The following is a 27,880-nucleotide window of genomic DNA, read 5'->3' on the forward strand; positions in this document are numbered from 1 at the left end:
ATAATGAGCTTTGAAAGCATGCTTCCCACCTCCATATATAATTTTATAGTGATTGTAGGGCTATTCATAATGCTTCAAAAATAACAGCAAAATATATTATAGGAGCTTGTAATTATGAAACACTCATAAGCAAGGTGAAGACATTTACATATAGATTGTAGATTAAAATAGTGATGGCTACATGAATGCTTTGTAATGTTTGCACAATGTCACCTCTTTAGCTCTTTTTATAATCTATTTTAAGATGGGAAGCACATTTTTAGTAATTTTCATCATATTACTTGATTACAAGAAGCATGTGTTTCATATGGAAGACAAACACAGTATTCCTTAGAGAAAAACCTACATGGAAGATGATAAAATGATTGTGATTTTCTCTTTTGAAGGGAATTAGGTTATTATGATCATTTGATGGAGAAACTAGACCATAACTGGCTAAGCCAAGGAACTGTGCCTTACATATTAGTGTGATCTGATTTTCTAAAAACTTCCTGAAGCATAAATGTTCATGAATTTGCAGAAGTATAAATGGAACAATTTTTGCTGCAGTGAACATAAATATGAACTGGATAATAAGCTAACTGGGGCAGAGAATTTAATCTAAAAATCCCTTATTAATATATCTTGATCTCAGAGTGAAGTACTTGGTTGAATTCATTATTTCAATTGAAGTTTTTTGCCATTGCATAGGATGACAATAACACCTTCTTTTTCAGTGTAAGTATGTAGGACCTGGTAATATTTTGACAATGCTTCAATACAATAAGAAAGGAAGAACAGTGGGCTACTAAATACATTTTGATTTGTCCACCATTCTTAACCAGACTGGGGGAATACAAAAAAAGAAGGACATAGGAACGGCAAATCAATATTAAAATAAAATTAAATTCTGTAGTGGTGAAATAGTGCTTATATTAATATTTATTCTTTACATACTTGAAATCTCTTCATTCAAATAAATATATCATTCTGCCAACTGAAAATGGTAGTGTGGTCATAAAAGTTCAGCTTGTGCTGAAAATAGAACATTGTTGGACTGCACGAAAGCTCCAAATTCACTGTGTTAAATGGTGTAGTAATTTTCTGAATATTTTAAAGCATTATCACCTTAACTGCAGTTTGAAAAGATATTTGCTTTATTAAAGTATATTGGCTGGTAGAAGTTAGATCAAATTATCCCTTGTAGAAGGCTGCAAGACTTCAGATTTTGTGAGAGTGAAAAATGGCATTTACTGTTCTTTTTCTATGTTCTGCATGCTTTTTTAATAATGTGAACCCTGAACAAGACATTCATGATAGCTTCATTTAAAAACTCTGCCAAGTCTGCTTACAAATTAAATACTGGTAGATGAAGGTAGTAGGGCTTGATTTTATTTGTTTTCTCTTTTGAGAAAGAAGTTAGGTTTTTATTAAAAAACATTAACATCGGCTGAATGTTTTCTGTACTTCTGTTTTAAACTGACAAAAAAATCGATATAATTTTACAATTTTTCCAGAGAGGAGGACAAAAAGTAGTTTGAAAAAAAAGTTTTCATCATTGTGTGTCACCATTCTTCTGCTGATCCACCTTCTTCCATGGGACAAGGTCTAAATTACCTCTTGCCTTCTCATCCACAAGTTTGCAAGTTGCTTCTATCAGCTGCTGGTAAGTGCTAGCTTAATGAAAACTTCTTCCTCATGCATTGATTAGGCTTTTTTAGCTTTAAGGATGTCAGGATTTAATTCACATTCTAATGTATTTTCTGTCAGCTACTTTTTTTTTTTGCTTTGTTTTGGAGTTTAGTCCCAGCTCAGAATAGTAGCCGGTAGACATAAACTCCTTTATGCATACATATGGATTTCCAGGTCAAGACATGTTGTATATAACAGTTAACTGAAATTCTCTATCCATCTAGTTATTGTCTGTAGTCAGTAGAGAGGAATATGTGCTGCTACAATGTAATTCAGATCATAGGACTAAATTGTCCTTTATAGTTACCTGTCCAGTTCTATTAGTAAAGATGAAAGTGAGGGCAAGAAAGTTCTGAATTTACACATTACATGCTTTACAGGAGATAAGCCTTGTGTTTTAGAAGCTAACTTTAGGCTCTGGGTGTCATCATGGAGATGAAGAAATTTAATACTGTTGCAAATTACCTTTGAAGTGCTTAAGTACAGTACTGGATTTGGTCTCAGGTCAGCCATATACAATGAGTTCTAAGGTACTCCAGCAGGTTGGTTTAGATTGCTGTTTGGTTGTTGGGTTTTATTTAGCAAATATCAATGATAGAGCCTGAGTCAAATATTTCATTGTGGTCAGTTCAATATCAGATGAATGGCAATCCATTTCACTTCTTTCCTAGTCTCTGATATCGCAAACTAAGCATGCCTGACTTTTCAACTCCATGCCTCCAATACATGGCACTATTAATGCAAACATATTTAACATACCAAGAAATGCATATCTATCACTGTATTACATTTTGTTCCTTTTCTTTTTTTTTTCTCTTTCTTTCCTTGGAATGCAGTGCAGTTCATCCTGATTCTCTAAGACATTTATTAAGATCCTAAAAAGATGAGAGATGGAGGCACTGGGATAAGTACACTAGACTTCATGGCCAGAAATGCAATGAGGATCTTGAGAATATTTCAGGGCATTACTTTATTCATGAGCTAAAGACAGTGAGTGCTGAGTGAACAGTGATCATAATAGTATACTCAATGGGTTTGAAGCCTCTTGCAAGGAAGTACTAAAAGCTTTTAATATTCTCTTAGCTTGTAGAAAATCCCTTCATTATTTGGTGTGTTAAAAATGCAAAGTGCACTCATCTAAAAATCTGTCTGTCTAAAAATAATATTTTTTGGAAGAGCTACTTGGAGAATAGAAAAGAGGAAAAAGAAAGAAACCTTCAAATGCTTTGACAGAAAGTTGTTTTCACATACATTAGCAAAACTGGAATCAGGTAGGGTTTTGGGTTTTTCTTTTTTTATTTTTGACATAAGCAGTGTTGCAAGTTAGAGATGCTGTTAGAGAATATGGTGAAAGGGAAATAGAAGAGTAGTTACCATGTTACAACAGCTCCGAAACAAATAAAACTACTGAGAATGGTATCCTGTTTTCAGTAACCCTATATAGTGTGGGTTACCAATGCAAAGCAGGATACCATCTGGAAACGTATACATTTTTTAAATACTTCTATGCAGTGAGTTACTTCAGCTGATCTCTGGGGGCTTTACTATACATCACTTTAATGCAGATAAAATTTAACTGAAGAATGATAACTTTCAAAAGATCATTCAATAACAGTCAGGTTTGTGGAGTCACAGCCTCCTTCCTCCTAGGTGTACCATGAAGGACTGCTAGTACCAGGAGGCTTTTTTTCCTAATGAGTTGCTGCGAGACACATTTAGATTTGGGTCACTGCAAACAGGGAGTTGCCAAATCTAATGGCCTCTGGATTTAGTGATATCAGTGCTTTTATTATGTCTCTCAGTCTAGCTGCTTTTAACCTAGAAAGAGAATATTTGTCTGGTAATGCAAAGAGAATACACTTAGACTATGCTTTGCCCCAAAATGTAAGCTCCGTTTTGTCAAAAAACACCCCAAAAACCCACAACAAAAAAAAGAAAACAAACCCTGAAAAGAGCCTGTACTGTATTATTTTTCAGTTTTATTTCAGCTTTTAGAAACATGATACATGCACTTCTGTTCTGAAAGGAAAGAAACTGTAGTGTCATTTTAGTGTTTTTCGCATCTCCTTTATTTATCTACTTAAATTTGACAGCACAGTGGGATCTTTTTGCCTTCAGAATTTTTAGCATTCTTCAACTTAACCTGCAATCACCCAGTTCAGAAACACAGAATTGCCAGCACTTTAGAGCTAGTGAGCACTGGCTGACTGTATAGTGATCTCTGAGCTCTCTGCTACACAAACATATACATGACCCTGTGGTAAAATATGGACAAGTGGTTTAGTTTTCAGTTCTTTCAAAATCACAGAATCACAGATTATCTTCAATTTACTTCTGAATGTGAAGGGCTTTTGCTGTTATTTACCTGTGCAGTGACTTCTGCTGTTATTCATCTGTGCAGTGGACTTGCAATTGCAGGTCATTTTGTGTTGCTGATTCTGTGAAGGGAAAATAGTATGCTGTCCCCATCAGTCTGTGGTGTGTTAGCACTGCCTTTCTGCAGCTGTTGGGGTGCCTCTGGCAGAGCAGTATGCAACCAGTCTTGTGTATTAAACAAGCTCCCCACTTCTTAGTAATGTGTATAGCTTGCTCTGATGCTGAAGTCATCTCACATTTAGGAATGGAGTTGGGCTGTATAGTAAGATGCAAGACCATTCAATAATTTTATATTAATCTGAGAAATTAAGTGGTGGTAGAATGGTGCAGGGAGGTTGATCTCATTCCAAGAAAAGGAATTTGTATTAAGTCCTGTATGCATACTTGGAAGGGGTTATTTTCATTCCAGAATGCCATGTGGCCTTACCCAGCATAGTTGTTGTGTTATATGTTCTAGCACAGGCATAATAATTTTCATGTACCCACCTTGATGGGGAGTGGGTATACTTCAAGAACAGCACACATATAAATTTAGACCAAGATCCTCAAAGACTAGTGACTAGTTCCAACCAAAATAAATTTTAGTTGGGTACCTCAGTGCCGTGATACATTCCTACCCTTGATGTACCTCCTTATGGGTTTCAGTAAGCATATCATTTGAATATGTTATTGATACCAATTTACATTTTTTACAGAATGGGTCTTAATACACTAGCGCATTAATAACAGCAACTGTACATATGCAACCTAAGGGTTGTTTGTCTACAATATCTTCATCCGTCAATAGTTACAAAAAATGAAAGTGGTGGATGCTGTGAATTTCAGATTGACTGCATAATATATTAGTGCTCAGTCAGCAATGTGAACCACTAGAACACTGGAGAGAGTCTTATAACCTTGCTTGAGGTCACTGAGAAATACAATTCCTATCAGGAAATTCCATCATTTACAAAACTTTGGTATGAACCCAAACAAAACAAAAAAAGTAATCTTAATATTCTATTAACACCAAAAAGTGACCATTTCTGGTTTGAGTCTGTTGGTATTTTTAGAACTTCAATATTTGTTATTAATAAATACTTTAAAAAAACCCGCATTCTCATCAAATGGAAATATTTTTTAATATCAATAAAATTAAGGATTTTCAGAATTTTTTGTTAAATTCCAGGAAGAATTTTACTTTGAAGCAGGAGAAAACATGGGCTGTAATTAGGCTAGAAACATTATATTTTAGCTCTAATGTCATAATTTGTAACCATACAGATGAAAATATCTTTGACCAAAAAAGAGACATCTGATTAAAGAGATGCTTTCAGTTAGTTCTGCTTATATACTCAAAGAATTTGGTCAGTTTCCAAATAGCATTGCAGGTTTTTGAAAAGTGTCTAAAAGAAACCTTTAAAGTGAAGAAAGAAAAGACTAAACTTTTCAGTAACTTATGACTTTGTCTACTTTTCTGCGCCAGTTTTCTGAGGTGAGAGTTGGCTCTACAACTGTCAACTCATTTGTGTTTATGTTGAACTATTACACAAAATTAACAATATGAATGCACCAATGTTACTTAACTGTCCTGAATGTGCATTTGTCATTGGCCAGATAATGAATGAAAAGTTGGTGAAGAAAATGCTGATTTGGCAGAAAAAAACAGAAAGACATATTATTAACTTCATCATCATAGGCAGAAGTCAGAAAATATATGGTAATGAGAGTTTTAAATATGTGAGGAAAACAAAGGTGCAGCTTTTAGGAAAACACTTGACTTCTCAACTTCTCTCATAATTTTCTAGTGCACACCTAGAAAAATCTATCTGCTTTTTCTAAAATTTCCAGAGGATATCCATATTTTATTGTAGCAAAATTGTCATGGGTTAAACAAACTTTCCTAAAGCAAGTCTCTGTGTTCTTGGCCACTAATAATATGAACAAAACCACTTTTTGTTAAGAGAGTTTGGGTCAGTTTTCTGAAAATGAAAGACTTTATGTGGGCATTTTGATAGACCTGTCTGCAATGTAATCATGTTTGGTCTGATTTTTTTAATAGGTTCGTTAGACTGAAGTTAGACTCAAGTGATTTGTATCAGCAGTTGATATATATATGCAGAAAACAGCATTTTGTACTGACTTAAGCAGAAGGTATAGCTTTTTGTATAGACCAATAAACTAATCTTTTTCAGAATGCCACTGTTTCATACCTCCTATCCATAGCCCTGATAAGTGTTGTACCTATTAATAATTTATAATGCAAAGCTTTCCCAGATGGAAAGCATCAGAAAATTATAAAGTCTAGTTGTGTGTGACTGTTTGCCAGACTTTCCCCCTCAGAGGATCTCAAGGTATATTATGTGGGAATAGCATTATGATTTTCCCACTTATAAAGGCTTTAAGTTAGTCATGGAAAGTGTAGTAAAATTCGTGTTTTCTTTTGTTTAAAAGAGTAAGGTATTAATGGAAGAACTGTAATTTTCCAAGAAAAGTAAGAAAAAAAACTTTGCTTACTTTATCTCTTAATTTTTTTTTGTTTTGTGGTTTATATAATATTAAATGCATGAGTTATATTTATGTGATTTGCTAAGTGTGTTTTCTTTCAACAAAGTTATTTAAAGGATGAGAATATACAATTGTAATGTCATCATTGTCACAATCCCTGCTTCAGTTATAATGCACAATATAAGGAAAACATTTATTTTTAGTAAATTTTAATGGAATAGAGCTCATGATCCAAGTAAGAAGTGTGGCAGAAAATGTCAAAACAGGAAGTATGTAATGCCTGGGCTGTCCAAAAGTTTGACATTTGGAGATCTTTGCATGTCCATGGGTGGCTCAGCACATCTGTCCTTCGTCAGTAGTCTCTAGGGAATCCCAATTCTTTTTTCACAGAGTATTACATTATAGGTAAATTATTTCTAAATTATGACCAAGTTCTCAGGCAATTAATTTTCTTTTCTGTAGAGTATTCTGCAAATATCTATTAAATTAACTAACCTGGGAAGAAGAAAGAATGAACATACACATATACTGGAGATTAAATTCAACATCAAATTAACAGTTTGTGGCTAACCTCATTTGTCATACAGATAAGTTCTTGTGACTGCTAGAAAATTCAAACAAAATGAAATTAGTAAATGTCCCAGCTTTAGACAAAGTAATTTTACAGTGAATGTTAAGAATTAAAGGTGTTCAAAGTGTATTTTTCTTGTTACAAAATGCTATATTGTTAATATTAGAACTAGCACAGACAAACCTAGGAGGATTCATGCTCAGATAGGTGAAGTTCATTTTAAGTAGAAAAGATACCATAAAGAGATGAAGTTTACCTAGCCCTTAAAGCCCATGGAAGTTCCTAGTATGAAACCCTATCTGATCCTTATTTATTATTTTAAAATGCATGTGTTACAGTCACAGTAGGTGTTTCCTAGGTGTTGGTTTTTCATATGTGGCTCAGATTTTACTCCAAAGCAAGCATTTCTTTGGAAATACACAACTAGCTCAGAGTTAATTGTTTTAAATTGAGGGTTAATGTCTTTTTCCTGTCTTTCTTTCTTCCCTTTTCTATATTAATTGGTTTAAAAAATACACTATCTGTTAACACAAAATGAAAATATAGCAAAGGAAAATAGACTATTAAGACATGATTAATTTTGAAGAGTCACTGATTTTTTTGGTAAGATTTTTGCTAGCTTTTTGTATGCTATTTGAAAAATGCTTATTTATAGCATGCACATTTTTATCATCTACAATGTGAGTTCTGTTGGCTCTTTAACACATAAATATAGCTAGTGTCTTGTGAATCCAAATTAAACACTGAGCTTCAGGTTAAGATCAGAACATTGTGGAAAATACAGAGCTGCTTCTCATTCTCAAGAAGGCTCCCATAAACTTCCATCTTGCCGTATCAAGATCTGCATTTTCATCACGACAAACGTCAGCTCTTTTACTTGATGTCAGGTGGAAAATTTTGGATAGGAAACTACAGTTTCTAGAGTCATTGTATTATTGCCCTCATGCCTCTCTTATTCTTATAAATTGTTACTTTTACCCTTCTCTGTCCTGAGTATTATGCCTACATGCTTGTTTACTGAGACCTCACAGAAGATTTTGATTACAAATGCACTTGGTGTACCTGCCTCACAAGAAATGGCAATTTAAAATAGCACTTGTGGGGGCATCAGCTGAATTGAGTACTCCAATTTATGAAAAAGCGTGAATTTCTGAAAATCTGCATGATGTTGGAAAAATTCACCTTCAAAACTTTTACTACCATCCTTGTGGATGACTATGCTTGAATTTGCTGACTATGGTTGAATTTGGTTAGGTTTTTTTGACAGGAAAAGTTCCTGTGTGATGTACTGTAGGTTACCCTGCTCTTGCAGGGGGGTTGGACTAGATGATCTTTTTAGGTCCCTTCCAACCCTTGGGATTCTGTGATTCTGTGATTCTGTGATTCTGCTGCCTGCCTGTACATCAGAAATGTTTCCTAGTACACTGCTGTTCAATGTTCAAATAATTAGGCATCTAGGAAAAAACAGAAAAAATGTGAGAGTGAGAAACTATAGCTAGAAGTCAATTAAAAGTATTTAGAATTCAGCCTAATTTAATTTAGGTTTGAAAAGGGAATCAATAATGCTGAGAAGATACATTCATTAGAAGCATATGGTAGACAAAAATGGTGACATTTATCTACTGATATGAGGGAGTTTACATTTGAGAAAGATACTTCAGGCTCCCTCTAAGATTAATGAGAAGATATTCAGTGTAGTTAAAAACATTTAAGGTTTGATTCATCCTTCAGTATATGCCTGCTTTGGACAGATGATTTATTAAACTCCTCTGACTAACAGGATCTCTGTTGGCTGTAATGGGATCCAGTGCAGCTAGTTGAAATATGGGCAGATATGGTATTCCAGATGTTTGAAGTTAAATGTGCACTCCCTAGGGTGAAAATGAAGTACAGAAAGGGCAATATACAAAATATCTAACTGAAGACTCTTGTCCAAATTGGGAGCCCATAATCTCATCACCTTTAAATTTGAAGCTGATATAGATGGATAGATAGATAGATAGATAGATAGATAGATAGATAGATAGATAGATCTGAGGGTGTATATATATACAGAAAGAGAGATAGAGATATATTAAATGGAACTGCAGAAGATATTTTAGTGAGAAAGGACTTGACTTATTCATCCAAAAGTTCATGCCAGTAATACATTCTGTGTTTTCTCTAGTCACATGCCTGTTAAAAAAGATGCGCATATCCACTGAGCTCCAAAACCAGTACTATGAGACTTAAGTAAAAAATTAAATATGATGAAGGAATACCCAAAATTGGTTGATAACAGTTTGAAATGTGGAAGGCTAAAATTCATTTAAATAATCTGATCAATAATCAAGTATTTGCAATATGAATAATTAAGGCTGCAATCAAAGCACAAAGAATGATTTAAGCAAAGGAGTGAGCTTACATGGTTAAAGAAAAGCACATTTTGAAGCTCTTTGATGGTTTGTAATAAAACTTGTTTACAGATTGTTGTTCAGCCTGTCGATGCTAGAATAATAAGCAAGGGAAAGGGAAGAAACTGACAGTTGTTTTGTGCTGATTCTGTTTTACACAGGTAACATCTATACTGATTTTACTGGGCAGTTTGGGAGTAAACTGCCAATTAAATGTAATATCCACAACAACAAAAAAGTCAGCAAATCCAAGCATTTGAACAAACACATAAATAAAAAAAAAGCCTGTGTTCTTATTTTAGTAGCCTGGATGAAAGTATATGCAGGTAAGAAATAGCCTTCTTGTTTACCCCCTGCCACTGCTTGTGGTGGTTTTTCCCTCACCCTGAAACAACATCTCTTTTTCCTTAAACTTCTTTATGTCTAATAGTTTTTGTTCCAGCTGCCATCTCATCACTACTTAAGCTCATAATTGCCATAGTTCCTCTTTTTCAGATAAATATCTAAGGTTTATTACCCTTTGTGAAATGGTATTTTTTAAGCCTATAAACTATAATTTTGTTCTCTAATTCCTGAATTTTCGAGAGAACAATCTCTTTAATGTCTGTTTCTTCATCTTTAAATGTTAGGGTTGGCCTGAGGATTTTTCTTGTAGTCTATTTATTTCAAATATTCCTTCTTCACGTTAGTTAATCATAGTAGTACAAAGACATGAAAATAATAATAAAATCCTTAACAGTTACACCTCATGCTGAACTGTTGCAAATATTAAAAGAATTTCACCCTTTTGTCAGTATGAAATTTTTCATGGTCATGAAAAGCATTGTATTAGCACACTCTGATATAATAGCAACACATCTGCAAATAAATATCTAGAGCTAGACATTAGGACATACAAATGACACAAAACCCAAAGAAACAAAAATCCAAACAAAAACACTATGAAGAAAAATACTTTTCCTTCTGTCATGATGCAAGCCCAGCCAGCAACCCAGAACCATTCAACAGATCGCTCACTCGCCCCCTTCCTTCCCCCACTCCCGGAGGGATGGGGGAGGAGAATCAGGAGAATGTAACTCCCACGGGTTGAGATAAGAACAGTCCAGTAACTAAGGTATAACACAAACCACTACTGCTGCCACCAATAATAATAATGACAAGGGAAGAGAATGCAACCACTCACCACCCACCAACCGATACCCAGCCCGACCCAAGCAGTGATCTAACTCTTCTGGGTAATTGCCCCCAGTTTATATAGTGGGCATGATGTGCTGTGATATGGAATACCTCTTTGGCTAGTTTGGGTCAGGTGTCCTGTCTCTGCTTCCTCCCAGCTTCCCCTCCACCCTGGAAGAGCATGAGACTCAGAAAGTCCTTGGTCAGAGTAAACATTACTGAGCAGCAACTAAAATCATCAAGTGTCATCAGCTCTGTTCCCAGTCTGAAAGTCAAAAACACAGCGCTGCACCAGCTACTGAGAAGGAATAAAAATTACTGCTACTGCTGAACCCAGGACACCTTCTCACTTAATACCTTCATCCTTTCATTGGTAGGTTAAATGATTACATCTTTTATTTAATAGGACATAATCTTATCATCAAAGGCCTGATACATGTGAAGGGAGACTTAAGCAGTACTAAAGTGTCCATATCTGAAAACACATCTGAGTCACAGAATCACAGAATAGTTGGGGTTGGAGAGGACCTTAAGATCATCTAGGTCCAATCCCCCTGCCATGGGCAGGGACACCACACACTATCCGAAGTCTCATATTCATGCATCACCTAATCGTAGAAGCCTTAAGTACCTTAGATTTTTAGTTTTCCTCTTTTATGCTGTAAGTGTGCTACATATCTAAAATGTCCTTTTTAACAGGCCTGACATAGCCAAGACTTTATCACAGGCAAGGTAGAAGTAGGCTAAGAAAGGTACAACTCTCATTTGCTTGCCTTAAACTCCAATATAATGACATTAAAATATGTGACAATAATGTAGACCTGTTTAAATATAATTGGTAATACTACCAATACCAGACACAGCAATAAACATATTGTAACATAGCTAAACATAAACCTGATATATAATTGCAAACACACAAATGGAGATTTGTGGTGTATTTGCTTCACATGGTAGTTTGTGCAAGCAGCAAAATTCACTAGGTAAGAACAAAAGAAGTGTAACAATAGATGTCTGATGCAATTGGGTTAACTCTGCACGAACAAGTAGGAAAGATGCTTGGCAAAACCAGAACAAGTCCTGGTCCATCTCCACAAATATGAACTATGTCAAGAGCAAATGAGATCATCCCTTTTCTTTCGTGGAAAGTGTTGAGCAGAACAAAACATGAGTAAGGAAAATGGAAAAGAAAAAAGCATCCGTATCTGGGCCATAGTTCTATTCATCAAGATGTCTCAACCCTGAACTCTGTATCAGTGACTAGGTACCTTAGCCTTAAGTTGTCCTAACTTGTGAGGTGACGTTCACCTTCAACTAATTTGGAATAAAAGGAATGTTAAGGATTAAGTGTTTGAATATGTAGTGATAATGATTTTATTGACCATTTGTACTGCCAATTAATGCCAGTCCAATAAAGAGCTGAAGTTTGAAAGTAGCCTGATTTATCAGTTTTTTAAGCACTTCTATCAGAATACTCTCTAGTACATGCTACATACAAATACATTCAGTCTATGGCACAGTCAGGCTTGTTGATTTACTCTGCAGGGGAAGAATCGTTTCTTAATGTGCGTTCATAGTGTGCAAAAAGCTGTTCTTAGCTGATGCTTTTCAGTGCTACTGTAGCAAAATTAAATAAGAATTATTTATTATTGTATTAGGAGAATACTGAAATCTTACCCAAGGCAATTATTTTGTAGATTTGAATTCTATTATAAGAACGTATAAATGGCTCCTATTTTAATATAAATGCACCTACAAAGCCCTACATGCTTTATTATAAGAAGTCTTTTAGATGGGGTTTTATTCCTTTTATGGCTTTTTTTTTTTTTTTTTTTTTGCTTTTAATTATATACTATGCTCTGACAACAGCAATGTAATACATGGATGTGTTTTAGCTGTGCTGCAGATACCAGCATAGGGGTATATTTAGCAAATCCAATAACACTTCACCACTCATTCTCAGAACATTTAAAAATGTACAGAAGTGTGAAGATAAACCCCCTCAGAGAGCCTCTTGTCTCCAGTTGTGCACAGTAGCAGGTCTCTAGCGGTCTCAGACAACATGGTCTTTGTATTTTTGAGATCAGTTTGTATAGTGAAATCCAGCAAATTATGGATTAGAATTGGTGCATTAGAAAAGAGTGAAAAGCTCAAGACATTGTTCAATGATTTTTAATGTGTTTTGGAATATATACATAAGATGAAATCAGTGCTGAACCCTCTGAAACTTATTATGCCCAAGCGTGAGAGTGCATTTACACATTTCTCTGGGGAGACAACAGTCAGCAGGTAAGGTGCTGATGGAGGATGAAGGGGGAAGAGCCTCTAGGTTTGTCTTCTAACATTCCTGAACGCAGAGTGGCTGAAGAAAGGTCATGAAAGTGACTGTTTCCTGCCCAGTACAATCCAATTCCTCCTTATCCCTTGTTTGGAAGTTCTGGCAGCAAAGAGTTGCTGACAGAGCTTTGGCTAAGTAGAGATGGTCTCTGAAAAGGAGGTTGCACAGGCCCCTCTGATTTGAGTGGAAGCTGGATGATATAGGCTGTAACTTCAAGAATTAGTCAAGGTATTGCTGTGACAGATTCTTGAACTGGTCTCTAATTATATAATGTGATAGATTCTGGATTCAGAAATGCTGGGAATAAGATACAACTAGTCAAGTACAAACCTAAATGTCCCATTCAAGGAAAATGCATAAGTACAGCTTTAAATCAACCATATAGTTGGGATCCATTAACATATGGAACTCCTTAAATCTGTGTGTAATATTAAACAAGTACTTAAATATTTTGCCAAATATAGATTGATTACTTGCATTGGAATGATGAAGGGCTTTGCTGCAAGAGCGCTTTGTAAAAAGAAAAGACAAAGCTATTACTTCCTGCATTGTTAATGTGCTATGATTTGCTTCTGAGAATATTTTAGTCTGTGTCCTGAAGCAGACCTGTCTTAGGTCTGCTGATAAATGAAACAAGTATCTCTGTTCTAGTAAGAATTAAAGCAGATCAATTAGAGATGAAACACCATAGGAATTAGGGAAATTCTTGGGAGCACAGACTTGACTAGGGATCTCTGTGTGCTGGGTTCAATAAGTCCCTGAATGTGATGTTCTGTTTCCTCCGTCAGTTCTTGTCTTATTTGACTTCCATTTTCCTTCTAATTCCTCATTCTTATCTACTCAACACTCCTTATTCTTTCCTTTCCTGATTTGGATTTGAGAACATTTTTCTTAATTTCTTTCCCTCACCTTTCACAACAATTTTTTCCTGAATCTCTGCCAAATTACTCATACTCTCCACTTTGTATTTAATTTATTTCCTTGCTAACCAATGCTTGCCCTGATTTTGCTCAAGCAATTCTGTCTGCTCATAAGAATAAAAAAAAAAACAAACAAAAAACAAATCTAAACAAAGCCATGTGCCTAAAATAAACACTGATCTGTGATCATCAGTACTGGTTAATAGCCACAAAGCTCTCAGGAGCAGTTTGGCTCATCCCTGCTTGTACTTTTGTGGGCAATATGCAGGCATGATTCAGGCCATAACAAATGGCAAAGATATTCTCCATAAGCAGCAAGAACAAGGCCAGAGCAGTTTGATTCCCCTATCCTAAAGTCACTCAACACTATATAACTTGGCTTTGATTTGTCAGACACCTCCATGTGCCCTCTTGACACAGATCAGGGTATGTATCTTGTAGCCAGCCTTTTCTTGCTGATGGGTTGCTGTACAGTCCATACATTATTTCAGAGATTCTGAACTGACCAAATACATATTTATAATTTACAATGTCTTAGGGCTTCAGCAGCACTACATGGGGCTCAGAGAAGGTTCTGGGCCGAGCTCTATGTAATGTATATTTGTATACTCCTCTTTAGAAAGCACATTGCAGTTGTTAAGCCAATTTGTGCCACTTGGTTTCGAATGAGAAACCGTCCTCTGCATGTTTTATATACTAGTGTAGATTTATCCTAAGGACAGCCAGGGACTGGCTTTGCAAATATGTCTTGTTTCCCCAGCTGCATCCCTCTGTTTAGACACACCTAGGAGGAGTGATAAGCCAGAAGTTCTCCCCAGGAGAAAGTGGCCTGAATAAAGCTTCTTCACTGTTGCCTTGTGCTAGAAGTTGCTCTAGTGGTCATAACAGTGTGCCTTCAACTAGTCATCCTAACGTTAAACTTCACAAATTCAAGCAGATCTGACACAGAACAGGACCCGCCGCCTGAATGTGGGTTGCAATTAGGCCTTCCAGAGAACAGCTTTCTTTGCAAGAGATGTAGAAATGCAACAGACAAATTGCAACGACACTTATCTGGGGACAAGAAGCTAATTATTGGTGGGGACTTAATTTATGTGTGGTAATATTCACTATTACCTTAACTTTGCTTGTTCCTGAAAGGAGAACTTATCTCCCACTGAAGATCCTCAAATTCAATCTTATTTTTGCTCCAGTTAGGACCACCAGGACAATTCACCTGGCAGAATTTGTAGCCAAGAAGTCTATCTTTACTACAATTTAAGAGCAGCTATTTACCTTAATAAAAATATCTGTTATAAGTAGTCAAAAACACACAAAAAAGTGGATTTTGAAGTTTTCCCTTTCAACCTTCACTTAAACTTCAGCACTCAAGCTTCAGCATTTCATCATTATGACTCACATTCTTCTATTAGCTTGCTCATTATTTTTATGAATTTTCACAGATGAAATGTGGTTGCCCACTTCTACTCATTTTTCTCCCCAAAATTGCAATAACAAAGGCAAAATTCACCTGCTTAATTTGGATGAACATCTTTCTTACAGATTCAGGGCTCCTTTATTTTTTGTTCCCAAATGCCTTAGTATCATACCCATAGCTATAAGAAACACCAGTAGATGGCTCTGCAATTCCTGAATTATAAGTGAGGAAACAAGGGAGGCTTTGATAGCTTTAACTTTTGCAAGCAGATTTGATTTGGTGACACCAATGACAGGAATAAACTTCATGCCGACTTGCTGAAATGGGACACTTCCATTAGTTATGCCATACTGTTTCAAAATGGCCAGCATGTCCTCAACCCACAACAACCTTGAGGACTTCCGATGGAGCAATAGGAACGCTGCCATCGGCTCCAAATCAGAATGGCTCCAAATAAATCGACAGCAGTATGACACACAGCTTATGGGAGAGGGCAGAACTACTAAGCATTGCCATGCCTGCTCGCTGAAGAGTGATAAACATGAACATGTGGAGGCTGGTACAGATACCCGAGCCCAGTGGTACTATACCCTGGGAAATAGGAATAAATCCCAGCATAGCAGAACTGTGCAGAACATATGCCTGCACCGAAATTAAGTACCAAACACTCAGAAAAGATTGTTTCTGTTTTGCTTAGAAAATAAATCAGGCTGAGAATTGGAAAGATAAAAGCAGGAAGGAAATGCACTGTAAAAAAAAAAAAAAAAAAAAGCTTTTATTAATCAAGGAGTTTAATAATTTGTTACAGGCAATTTAGATGAAGCAGTAGGATTTTCTGTCTGCATAGCCCCACTCCTCAGTGCAGGTGCACTTGCACAGGAGATTTTAAGCATACGCTGGCTGAGGTCTGCCTGGCCCCATCAGTGTACTCTTCCACAGGTTAAGCTCCTTTGGATATGTGCAGAAATTACTGCAGAAAAGGGAGATTTTTAAAATTTATGTGTAGGATTGCACACAATACAAATGCTGTCTGTACCTAAATGCAGACGGAGGAATCTAAGTCAAAAGCATGGCCAGAGTGGAAATCTTTTTAGAGTTTGAAAAAGAGCAGAGAGCAATTCGATTTCTCACCAAACAAAGATGTTTCATATGTACCAGCTGAGATGGTTATTTGTATGTTTTAAGTAAATCAAAATCTGCATGAAAATAATAGAGGAAACGTGGGCTAACTATCCTGTGACATGACAAGGTATTCAACGTTGCTATGTGGCATGTCATGACTTGACAAAACAAAGTTAAACTTCAGAACTCATTTGGTTGTATTTTTCTAAAGTAGTTCTTCTACATGACAAATATTTCATACCTCATAATGAAAAATATTATTGGTAAATCCCCAGAAAATGATCTTAACTGTACTTCCAAAGGAAATAATTAATTTTATAGATATTTTCCAGCTAGTCTTATTGTGTCTTTCAATGGCATATAAATACCATCTCTGCTATTGTTTATCTGCTTTAAAACACCTATGCAATCTGTTTTAAAAAGAAAGATATATCCATTTAATAGAAATGGCAAAAATATGTGAGGATTGTGAGTGCTCCATCCCTGGCAGTGTTCAAGGCCAGGTTGGATGAAGCCTTGGGTGGGATGGTTTAGTGAGAGGTGTCCCTGCCTGTGGCAGGGGGGTTGGAACTAGATGATCTTTAGGTCCTTTCCAACCCTAACTATTCTACGATTCTATGATGTTGATATTTAAACAAACATTAAACATTATGTGTTTATGTCCATAACTCGTGCATAAGCAAAATAATGACTTGTTATGCTTTTTTTTATGATAATAAGATATTCTTTAAGCATCTTATTAGCTTTCTTTGCCATTGACAATGATTTTCAGAGTAAGGAAAGTAAGATTACAATGGAGAAAATTCATATAACATCATTCTTTATTTTGCTGCAGAGAAGTTGCATATGGAGATTCCATTATATAATGCAGTAAATTTCCATGACTTTTCATTTACTTAGAAAAGTCTTAAGTATCACGAATTTGGTATTCAGCACCAGTAATATCTTGGGAAACAATGATCTTTAAATAATCTGGGGCGCAAATATTAATATGGTTTGTAATGTACAAATAGAGTCATATCTAGTCGGGTAACAGACAAACCTGAGTTTAAGACAATCCATGCCTCATCTAATTTTTAATAGCCCAAAATATTTATTAAATTTACCTTATTAATGACAATTACAAAAGTTCTGTTTCTACTGAGAATAATATTATCAGTGTAAACTAGCTTGAATTGCATTACATTCACTACCTAAGTGCAGGCAGTCTTAATGGAATGGGTGATGCGTGGCAAAATACTTCCCTGATAGCTATATTGAACTTCTGCCCTATGGCAAGTCTGAGATAATTAGATTGCAATATGTTTGTCCAACATGACTCTGGGATTCAAGTACCTAAAGAACTGGGGGAGGAAAAAATACCCTCAGGTTCAAATAAATGCAGCGTATGTACCTGCTTAGCTGTACATGGTGGTAATAGCCACTCATGATAAATGTCATATAATTTGGTAATATATTTGACTTTGTCATCCTCACTTTGTCATGTGACAGATCTGTATCTGTCTGAAATGTGACTTCTGAATCTTCCAGCCCTAACCAACATAATAGAACAGACAGAAACTAATGGGGGATGCTTCATTCATTTCTGAATTTCAGAATTATCTTCATTTCTGCCCTGGACCAGGAGCAGGTTTAAACACTGCAGTCATAGTGCATATCAAAATTAGAGTTCAGAATTTTGTGGCCTGTAAAAACTAGTCTCAGAAAGTTGCAGGGAGAGAATGGCCCAGAAAGCCAGCCATATCCTGGGCTGCATCAAAAGGAGTGTGACCAGCAGGTTGAAGGAGCTGATCCTGCCCCTCTGCTCTTGTGAGACCTCACTTGGAGTATTGTGTGCAGTTCTGGTGTCCTCAACATAAAAAGGACATGGAACTGTTGGAACAAGTCCAGAGGAGGGCCACGAGGATGATTAGGGGACTGGAGCACCTCCTGTATGAAGATAGGATGAGAAAGTTTGGTCTGTTGGGCCTGGAGAAGAGAAGGCTGCGTGGAGACCTCATAGCAGCCTTCCAGTATCTGAAGGGGGGCTGTAGGGATGCTGGGGAGGGACTCTTCGTCAGGGACTGTAGTGACAAGACAAGGGGTAACGGGTTCAAACTTAAACAGGGGAAGTTTAGATTGGATATAAGGAAGAAATTCTTTCCTGTTATGGTGGTGAGGCACTGGAATGGGTTGCCCAGGGAGGTTGTGAGTGCTCCATCCCTGGCAGTGTTCAAGGCCAGGTTGGATGATGCCTTGGGTGACATGGTTTACTGTGAGGTGTCCGTACCCATGGCAGGGGGGTTGGACCTAGATGATCTTAAGGTCCTTTCCAACCCTAACTATTCTAATATTTATTAATCCATGCTTTTCACTACACTGGGAAACAATCAATAGATTAAATATCTGCCATATAAAGTACAGAAAGATGTTTCTATTATTAATACTATATTTACCTGCTCTAGATTTTCTTCTGGGATTGGAATTTGGGGTTTGTTTTTTTTTTCAATCCTCCTACTGTCAGGAAGTACCTGCTTACATTCAATTTTTTATTCTAACCACCGGCATGTTACCATGATGTGAATGATACAATTTAAAATATTTGAGACAAATGCAATAATTCTACTGAAGACTTAAAAGAGAAACTCCAGAATACACGATTTTCAGTAATTTTAAGTGCTAGAAAATAGCATTTGTTCTTCTCTGCAATATATAATATTAAGACCAGATTATTCTTTTTTTTTTCAAGGTTCTGAATGATTACACTTAATGCCATTTATCCATATTGATATAATTGCTGAAGAACTCAAAGTGCAGATACTTTCCTTCTCACTTATGCTATAGTGCTTGTGTATAGTATCTACTTCATATAAAAACTGCATAGTGTATATTTTCATTCAACTTAGTACATAGTTTCAACTATAAATATAGTGGAAAGGGTGGAAAAAGAAAAATGGAATTGAAGACACAAGCAAAAACCTCTCAGTGGATACCTTCCAAAGTTTTGGAAGTGTTTATGGATAGAAAAAAGAACATTGGCAAGAACCCTTATCTTATCAAAACCAAAACAAAAACCATGTGCATAGACAGGCTCATGCATACATGCACTCTCACAAGCCAGCTGCTATATATAGTGTGATTGTTTGCCCTGATTGTTCTGGGGTTTTGGTGTGGTTTGGGGGATTTTAAACAGAAAAAGGTTTGGGGATTGACTTTTGCCTGCTTCCTAAACTGGCTGTATTCTTATCCTCTATCAAGTAAGATTGAAGGGAACTCAAAGCAGATGGTGTAAAGTAACCAGAGTGAGAGATGAAGCAAATATTTCAGAAAAAAATTACAAGAAAGCCATCCTATCTGCATCATGCACTTCTCAACCCACATCCGCACTATAATTAGGTATCACATGGAATCCATGGCTAGTAATGCCTTCACACAGAAAGCTGTGAATGATTTAGTTCAAAATTTACAAAATGTACAGATGGACATCTTTACTTTTTGGCACAGTAAGGAGTCTTTATTTGAAAAATGACTTGATATATATTTTAAAAAGCTTTTAAATATATACACGTAAAATAGCATGAAATCATAAATATCTAGTCATGTGCCTTAAAGTGTATCTATTTTTCACTGCTGTGTACGTGTGCTCTGCTTTATAAAAAAGCAAGTTCATGCAGTATACATCTCTTAAAATCGTTCTTGACAGCAATATTGAGGTGCCAAAGCAGCCTTTCCCCATGAAAGTCCTCTGTAGATGCTCTTTAAGGAACACTCCTATTTGTGTAAATGAAAACTATGTTTCTCTGTGAGACTAATTGTACTATTGACCAAATGAAGAAAACCACAGACTCCACAAACCCTGCTAGGAATGAGTGGCTAATGACACTTTGTCCCTTTATGAGCCAGAAAGAAATACATGCACTATCCAGACCTCTCCAACAAGGATTATTTTACTGATTGCAGGAAGCTGATTGAATTGAATGACACAAATAAATACATACAGCTTCCAAAAATACAGGTTTTAGATCAGGTCTCCAATATTTGCTCAGTTGAAGGATGCATTGGCACCTTACCAACAGCCCAGAGGTCACATATAATTTACATAAAGTAGATCAGATTTCCTCCCCTGTCATCTGTTTAAAGGTGGGATGAAACGCACAGATTTGTTTGTTCAAGCAGATGTTGGTGGTTGGACAAATGTATGCAAGGAAGTCCTTGAGTGATTGATAAAGGGCTATTCTTCCAGGTCAAAATAATGTAACCTTGAAATACAGAATTTTGCCCTTGTCTAGCTACAAACAGGTAGCTAAACAGTGGCAAGGTATTGCTTTAATTCTGTTTCATTATTGAAAGTACTGAGGTATCTATGAGGAAACCCCCCCTCAAAAAACCTGGAACAAAACCTAAAGACACACAAAAAACCCAACCAACCAAAAAAAAAAAAAAAAAACAACCAAAAAACCAACAACCAAAACCCAAAAAACCCCAAACCAAAGGAAACAAACCCAAACCTACCAAATCTAGAAATTCTGAACTAGGAACAAAAAAAAAAACAACAACTCACTAGTACGTTAATCATAGAATCATAGAATGGTTTGGGGTGGAAGTGACCCTAAAGATCACCTAGTTCCTAAATCAAGCCCTACATTTCTGTAATGGTCACCTTTACTAGAGACTCTTATACTCTTGTCCACCAGGGCTTTGGTAGAGAGGCATGATTTTGAAGAATTTCAATCCATTTGGCAGTAACAAGCATATTGAGACTGTAAATTGTCACCAGTATGAATTAAAGAAAACCACAAGAACAGTAAAACCAAGAAACAGGTCATAAACAGTATAAGCATAGTCCTTTAAAGGATGAAGTGTTTTCTTTTTATGAGGTTTTAACGTATATTAACTGTTTTGGATGTTAAAATGATAGCAAACTGACAATTCATTATTAAAAGAGAACTGGAGAGAAGTGATATGTAGATAGATGTTCTTTTAAAAGCTATGGGTTTGATCATTCCTAACACCTAAATTAAACAAGACAGTTAGTTGAAAAGACATTATTTTATATTTATTTATGGATTAAACACTCAAAATGTAAGAAAGATTGGATTCCTTGTATAAAGCTAAATGGTTGAATCCTTTCTTTAACTAAACTGCTGAACACAACCTTAATTATTAATTAGGAATCAGCTGAACCTGGATTAATTATAGAACAGTTACTGCTGTAGACACGTGATCAAGTGTCTGTTCTTGAGTGAGCAAAGATACTTGCTGTGGGAATTTTCAGTGATGAAATGCTTTCTTCTATGCTACTGAGCTGAATCGTTTGCAAACCTGCCCAGAAAATACTTCAGAAAGTGTCAAATGACAGTTTTGGTAAGAACCTATTACTGGTAACCAAGATTTCATAGAGATTGAGTGTGAGATGAGGAGTTGGTATAAACCACAAGAGCATGTATCTTTACGATGATTGAAGTGGCTTTTGAATACTGTAGTGCAATATATCCAGCAATGTTGAAAGAGATAAGGAATGCTTCTTAGTAGCAGACAGCAGTTATTTGAAGTAATTGCATGCCCAGAACAACTTCTACCCAAAATCACAGGAGCACTATGGTTAAGGGCTTTTTTTTGCATTTTAGGGTTTACCAAAGCCGTGTCCAATAACAGACCACAATTCACTACACGAGAATACCAACAGCTTGCAAAGCACAGCAGCAGGAGATGCTCTATGCTATCTTAAAAGCAGCAGAGACAGCACTTTAAAATAAATCTCAGTTTAAAGAAAAGAAATGATCCTACTCTACTGCCTGGTAAATGCTGTACCATGTAAAAGTGTGCTCAAAATTCCTGTAGCTGGAGATCTTATAAGGATTTTCATTCCTTAAATCTCAGTTATCTTCCTTCTCCTCCTAATGAGGAGATGAAAAGCCCAGTGTGGTAAAGCTCATTGTAAATTTTTTAAATGCAAATGACTGGGAGAAGAGGATAAGGACAGCCTTTGCTTGGGCAATTTGATATAAATGTGGGTGGGTAGATTGTATCTAAAACTCACAAAATACATATCTGCACGTATTTTATCTTCAGAAGGGGAGAACCCAGAACAACTGAAAGTCAAATGTAGCTGAGAATTGTTTTCCTACTGTAGAATTGAAACTTTTTCAGTATCACAGAACCAACTGGGAGTAAACCAACACCAAGAAGATAGACTTGACCAGTCTACCTATGGATTTCAGTGTACCTTTCAAACAAATAACAGTCCTAAGTTGAAAGCTAATACACATCTGGCATTCAGAAGAAAGAGAGATGAGTATTCCAAAGTCACTGCAAATGCAATGTAGGTAGGATAGTATGTGGTTAAATTGGGTGAGAGAATATTAGCCAAAATACCTTCTGAGGTGGGACAAAATTAGTTCTAACCTCCTCCTTATACACTGACAACATCCAGGGTTCTTTCCATTCTATCTTTGCAGAAATCTGTAAAATTTAATGTCTTAGTGTTCTGCATATTAAACTATGAACCTTAAAATTCAGGGCAGGGTTTAATGCACTGACGATCTATGCATAAAACAATGTCAGCTTTGGGTCAAACAATATTAGCCCCTACTCTCTGTGTAGCTGCTCCCTGTTAAAATCAGATCTGGTTTTAAGAGCAGATCAAAGCGTTCCAATTACATTTAGTGCTTCTCTTGGGAAGGAAGAACAATTCTTATGGTCAGAGAACTAGGAATGGAATCAGGTATGTGAATTCTACTCTAAAACCTGCACACGAACACACAGGATGCTAACTCAAAACTGGAAAAAATTACTGAAAAAAATATTCTCTGCATCACAGAGTCCCTTTAAATGATTATTTGTCTTATTGTGTGTTATATAGTTCATAAGACCATGTATGCATATTCACATCATGGAAGACAGGTTACTTTCATCAGTCCTGGGATTACTGTTGTATATTTAAAGGAGAATTTATTTTCTCAGACCTGTTGCCTTAAACATTTCTTCCTCAAAGGTCTTTCCAGTTCCTATCTGAAGAACCACGTCAACAGATTCTCTGCCGCTATGCAGTGTCATAACTCTAACGTTTAATTTAGAGACAAGATTTCACTCATGGACACCACTGAAATTCACTCCCAATCGAAAATGATGTTACATGTTATAGTGCATTATAGCATTTTGCTATGATTGCAATCCAGATTTCTAGCATAATTTATAGGTTTAGAGGCTTCAGTATAGCAAACTGGTGTTATGCAGTGCATTTGTCACTGCATTTATTTCCGTGTAGTTTATTTTATTCTCATGTGTTTCCTGTATTGTATCAATTACTTGAAGAATCATTACTAGAAGTATCTTTGAAGAGAGAGTGTATATGAAAGTTTGTACTAAAAAGTGTGAATTTATACAAGATATCTGTGACCATTTTTGACTGTAAAATCAAGTATAAGATTAGATGAAAAAATCTTATTTTTTCAGTTTTGAAACTGTCATTGCCTCCAAACATTTTGCTGATTTATCTTTCAGTTATTTACATATCTCTTTCTAATGTTAGCAAAGAAAACACTTCCTTAAGATAAACCTGTTTGAGAGTTACAAATAGAACAGCTCTAAGCAGCTGCAAAATAAAGTTTCATTTGCTATGATTTCAAACTAGGAAAGAATGTAGTGGAAGTAATAATAATAATAATACTACATAATAGCATTAATAACAATAACAATAATAAGCATAATAGTCAAAAGTATTTACTTGCATTTCAGTAGAATACATGTTTTCCAATGAGAGCTTCTGATGTACTGAATTAGTTGGTACTTGGAAACAACATGACAATATCTTAACACAATAGGACTAGATTCAATTTGCAGAAGTATCCAAAATCAAGATCAACTAACAGTTGAACATAATAGGGCTGAGATGGTATTTCAGGATCAGAGCCTTTTGCTTACTTGCTCTCTGCTGCTGGAGGAACATTATGGCCACTAGTTTTTAAACAGGAAGTATAGGAGGTACCTGTTTTCAGGTTCTTTCATTTCAGGACTGCATCAACTGTGGTAGCACTGAATCAGGTTTTGTAGCTCAGTCTCTAAAACAGAAAGTAGGAAAGCAGTAGGAAGTAGGAAGTAGGCAAGCATTTACATCAACTTGCTCTTACAGGTACTTTCTGAACACATTTCTGATGTACATGTAAAAAAAAAAAACCTCTGGAAGAATTAACCTAAAACTAGAGTTAGCAGCTTTCTCTTTGAAATTGTACTGGCACAGCTTACCACATGATTTGAGAAATTTGCTTAGGCTCTGGGGTAGCAGAGCTCAGTTGTCCCATCAAGATTTAGTAGACTGAAAGTCACATTTCCCCAGCTTCTGCAACTGTGTTGTAAACCAACAACAGCAACAAAATGATTAGTCATCTTTGGCATGAAGATCCTCACAATTGTTCTTTTGATGCTGCTGGTCATCAGAAATAGATAATAACCTGTTCTTGTTTTGTATTGAGAGCACACACCAAGGAGAGGGATAATCTGAATTCCATTCTCTGTGATGAGGCATGTTTATTCATTTTCAAAGAAAACATGTGTTTGGCAAAATACCTAAGTGTTCTGATCTGGGAGTGGAGCACAGGTCTCTGCTTCCAAGTTGTCATGGTTTAACCCCAGTCAGCAACAAAGCCCCACCAGCCACTTGCTCACTTCCACCTTTGATGTGATGGGAGAGAGAATCAGAAAGGCAAAAGCGAGAAAACCCACAAGTTGAAATAAAGACTCTTAGTAGGTGAAGCAAAAACCATATGTACAAGCAAAGCAAAACAAGGAATTCATTCACCACTTCCCACAAAAAGGCAGGTGTTCAGCCATCTCCAGGACAGTAGGGTTCTATCGTGCATAATGGTTACTTGGGAAGACAAATGCCATCACTCTCTTCCTTATTATTCCCCCCAGCTTTGTATTCGTAACATGACATCCTATGGTATGGACCTTTGGACGACCTTATATCCTTTGGTCAGTTGGTGTCAGCTGTCCTGGCTGTTTCTCCTCCAAACTTCTTGAGCACCCCCAGCCTGCTCACTGGTGAGGTGGAGTGAGACAGAAAATGCCTTGAAGCTGTGAAAGCACTGCTCAGCAGTTATAAAAACATCTCTGCATTATCAACACTTCTTCCAGCACAAATCCAAAGCACAGGCCCAAACTTGCTGTTATCAAGAAAATTAACTCTATCCCAGCCAAAACCGGCATATAAGTATCCTATGCAAGTAGCATAGAAAAGAATGCTGTCAAGTGATCGTACTGCTTTGTATTTTAAAAGCCCTAAAATCTTTATTTAATTTCTACACTGTGACACACCTTTGATTGAAATGGGGGATAGCTTGTTTATGCTCAATGAGCCAGTGACGAAAGCACATATATATTCTTGCTCTTAATATCCACATATATAAGTGGATACAAGCACCTGAATCTCTGGATTACAGACCCATTGAAAAGGCTTTAAATCCCTGATGACTGTGGTAGGAATTGGGTCCCTGTATTATAGGTCCCACTAAGAATTAAATAATATTCCAAATTAGGAGAACTTGCACTTAAGAATCTCATATCCACGTAAAGTCTGAAAACTGCCTCATGGACTATCATGGTTTTTTTTCTGTTGGTGTAATAATTTAGTAAAAGAAAGAGAGACCAATATACCCAATTAATAGGGTGGGCAGATAAAAATTAGTAAACATAGGATTGGGATTTAAGTGGAACATTAGAGATTAATTTATTTATCAGCAACATTTTGTTATGCTTTTGCTTTTGTTTTCAGATTCAGCTGGCTGGAAAACTGAACTTTTTGGATTCCCTCTGTAAATTAACAGACCAGTGCTGAGCTCTTCAAGAGCTGTAGCTTCTGGAAGGGTAGATCAGCTGCCAGAAAGCAGTCTCAACAAAGGTGAGTTGGCAAATAATCCAGCAAATTTTAAGTGCTTATTCAGAAGGATTTATCTCTGTGAAAATCCCTTAATTTGGTGATTAAGTGAAGACTAGTGACTCCCAAACCCAGTCACTTGCTTTGTCAACTCCACTTTCCTTGTACAAGTAATTCTGTGAAGAGTAGTTGCTGAGAGCACTACATAAAAGAGAAAATCAACTCATTGCACGTACTTGCCAGGAATGTGAAAAAGTATGTTCTTCTGCATGTGGGATAGAGAAACAGAAATTCTCTCAACCTCCTTGCCAGAACCAGGCTCTAACCACAGCTTTCACAACTAGGACCGCACACTTTCACTGCTTGGTGTGAATGTGTCAAGAAAAAAAAAGTTAAGTCTCTCAGACAGCCTATACATCTGGCTTTTATCCTTCACACTGCCTCACTCAGGAAGGAATATGGTTATTTTAAAACCTAAGGTCCATGTGTGGAGCCAAACATAATTCTCCAGCTGGTTCAAAGATGATAGCAAAAGATTTTAAATGATCTAAATTGTGTAGGCTTATTTATTGACTGCTAAATCCTCTCTCCAAAAGAATCAAAGGCCTCATTTGCACTCATTACAGCTTTGGTCACTCTGTAAGAGCATCAGAAAAGACCAATCCCAAAATATATGATTTCATGTACCACAATACTAATAGTGAATTACAAATATTCATCATGAGCAGGTCGTGAACACCTTATGATACCTAATATATTAATAGGGTCTTTTCAAGCAGCTGCAACATTGAAATAGCTGAACAGAATCCCTACCATGATGGTTTAGCTAAATTATGGACAGGAATGGGGGACAAAAGCCCTCCCAAATTGCGGTTGATTAGTTGTCCTGCTCTTCCTGTGAAGAGCTTTTGCTTTTCATCTCTTCTATTCAAATATTCTGGATGTTGGTTTGGTTGGTTTTTTTTTTTTGGTTGGTTTGGTTTGGTTTGGTTTTTTTTTTTTGGCTTTTTTTTCAACTACAGTTACTATTGACAATGATTTCTTATAGAATTGTAAGCAGATTCAGAGGCATGTAAATGCTTTTTAATCTGAGATGGGATCTGTGTCAGTTTGCCTCTTCAATGGTATACAGTTTTACAGTATATATTGCAAATCCCATTAACCTGTTGCTAAAACACTAGCTACATTTATCACAAATATCTGATGCTGGTTATCAAAATTTGTTATTTATACTGAACCTTTCCAAAATACTTCTATTCTACTCTTCATTTTCCACTCCTTGTTGACTTATTGATCATATCTTTGTCAAATTATTCTTTACATGTAAATGAGAAAACTAGGGTTTTTATTTCCATATTATTCTGCATATTAGTCTTTCTGGTTTTCCTCAGTGGTCCCAGTTATTTAAGTGAAAACAGGTGAGATATTTTTGTGAGAGGAGAGGAAAAACAGTGGAGCTTTGTGTCCGCAGGCAAACAGCTAGGTTTTCTTTTTTTCTTTGTATGAATATGCCATTCATTTTAGAGAGCCTAATGATCAGATTCTCAGCCTAAGTT

The 27,880-nt window shown here is 36.3% G+C and overlaps 1 long non-coding RNA gene across 1 annotated transcript in view; it reads left to right on the forward strand.

Annotated features, from left to right (window-relative positions):
- Window positions 1–27,880, forward strand: part of LOC136016831 (uncharacterized) — a 91,104-nt gene that overhangs the window by 36,607 nt on the left and 26,617 nt on the right. Inside the window, exon 2 of the long non-coding RNA XR_010613722.1 lies at window positions 26,223–26,348. This is a non-coding gene — a long non-coding RNA (uncharacterized LOC136016831). The remainder of the gene's footprint in view (window positions 1–26,222; window positions 26,349–27,880) is intronic.

Source organism: Lathamus discolor, chromosome 6 (genome assembly GCF_037157495.1).
Source record: "Lathamus discolor isolate bLatDis1 chromosome 6, bLatDis1.hap1, whole genome shotgun sequence".
Taxonomy (NCBI): domain Eukaryota; kingdom Metazoa; phylum Chordata; class Aves; order Psittaciformes; family Psittacidae; genus Lathamus; species Lathamus discolor.